At 36.4% G+C, this 1,982-nt stretch overlaps 1 protein-coding gene across 1 annotated transcript in view; it reads right to left on the reverse strand.

Moving 5' to 3' along the window:
- The window catches only part of LOC109386813 (TSC22 domain family protein 1-like), a 122,304-nt gene that overhangs the window by 2,275 nt on the left and 118,047 nt on the right, over window positions 1-1,982 (reverse strand). The window lies entirely within an intron of this gene.

The following is a 1,982-nucleotide window of genomic DNA, read 5'->3' on the forward strand; positions in this document are numbered from 1 at the left end:
GCACTCGCAGGGGCCCGGGAGCTGGGCCTCGGAGACCTCCAAAACCTCCAAAAGCCGGACCACTGCTTCGGCAACAAACGTCAAGGGTCCCTGAAAAACACGATTGGGGCCCCGCACGTGCTTACGTTTAAAGGAGTCAGACCCCGTCCCCGGAGCTGCCAGTCCCCGCGGCTGCAGAACGGCGAAAGCTGCCTATCTGCAACCAGACCCGTCGGAGCTACTGGGCATGCCCAGTCCCACCACTAAGACTAGCAGGAGCTCCAGCGTCTCGATTTCAATTATCTAGTTCTTCCAGGCAGCAGTAACGGGAGGATTTTATAGGCGGTTTTATTTATAAAGATAATAACCGTACTGCAATAATACTTCTTTTTAAAAGCCAGTGAATTTTAGAGGAGAAAAAAAAATCACATTTGCTTTTTGAGAAATACTACCTTTCTGTGAATGTATTATTGTTGAAACAACAAAAAACATTACATAGTCTTTGCTAGGCTTATATATTTTAAGGCAAAAGGGAATTTACCAGATAAAATCAGGTGGGTCTTCCCAAAATGTCCCTAGTGCCGTAAGCCTTAAAATCGCATCTCCCCTTCTTCCATTTATAGCTAGAAAAGTGAATCCACAGGTTGAATCCTACAGAGATCTATCTTCAATAAGTCCTTAAGGCAAGTTTTTGGAAGTTAAGTGGCAATTCCTATAAACTCAATCCAATGAGCCTTCTCACATAGAGGGCTAACATGCTGTAAAGCATGAATTTCACCCTTTGGCCACACTGACAAAATAATTCCCTTCTCCAAACCAGTATCAAGAGATCTGGGTGTAAAATAGATTAAACCATTACATATTTACTCTATTAATTTGAAATATCTGCAGAGATGCATCAATTGAGGCTTCAATTTAATATACTAAAAATCTAAGGCCTTAAATTTGCTTGATTATTATAAATTATAAAGTTTGTAATTCAATACATTTAAGAAGGCAAATTTACCTCTACAATACTGCCCTCTAATGGCATAATACTATAAAACCAGAAACAAAAACCTACGTTCTCTAATCCATAATAGGCAAGTTGTAAAATCACAAATAACTCCAATGTAAAATCTGACCATAGCACATATATATGTATATGCTCATATATATTCTATTTACACACACACACACACACACACACACACACACACACACACACACACGGCCTTGTCTTTTCTCCCTGATCCACTGAAGCCTTAAAGACATTCTTCTAAATTGAGCCAATGCTGGCGGGAGCAACTTGGCTTTCAAAACTGTCCAAAGTCATCAGAAACCAAATCTGGGGGATGGGGTAAACGATGGGAAGGGCGGTTCTCTTTTGGGTTAAAAACCAAAGTGTGTGACTGACTATAAAGCAATAACATTCTTTTTTATTGTGAGGTTCGTATTATTCTCCAAAGTTTAAAGCTTTGTTTTTGAATAACAACTAACATTTATCATATTTACAATTTATAAAAATTTATATATATACATATATATATATATGATCTCATGATAGAAATTTGAGGAAGGCACCCATTTTCAGTAAAACGAAACAAAGGTGGAAGCGTAAAATTTGGAAAGCAGGCATGTGGTCCCTACATCTATGAATGCTAGACAGAATTATTATTTCCTACATAATAGTTTCTACATTTGTAAAATTAAAGTTATCACTAAGACTATCTGTGTAATTAAGTCCATTTACATATTTGAACAGCACAGGAAAAGTTATTAAAGAACACATCATCTTAAGGTTTATATAAAAAGAGCTTAAAAAACAAAACTTTAAGGTCATATAAAGAAATAAACTTAACAAGGGAAATAAAAGAAAAAATAAACATATGGGATTATATCAAACTTAAAAGTTTTTTCACAGCAAAGGAAATTATCAATAAAACAAAAAGGCAGCCTACTGAATGGGAGAAGATATTTGCCAATGATATATCTGATAAGGGGTTAATATCCACAATTTATAA

Source organism: Hipposideros armiger, unplaced genomic scaffold, assembly GCF_001890085.2.
Source record: "Hipposideros armiger isolate ML-2016 unplaced genomic scaffold, ASM189008v1 scaffold_139, whole genome shotgun sequence".
Lineage (NCBI taxonomy): Eukaryota > Metazoa > Chordata > Mammalia > Chiroptera > Hipposideridae > Hipposideros > Hipposideros armiger.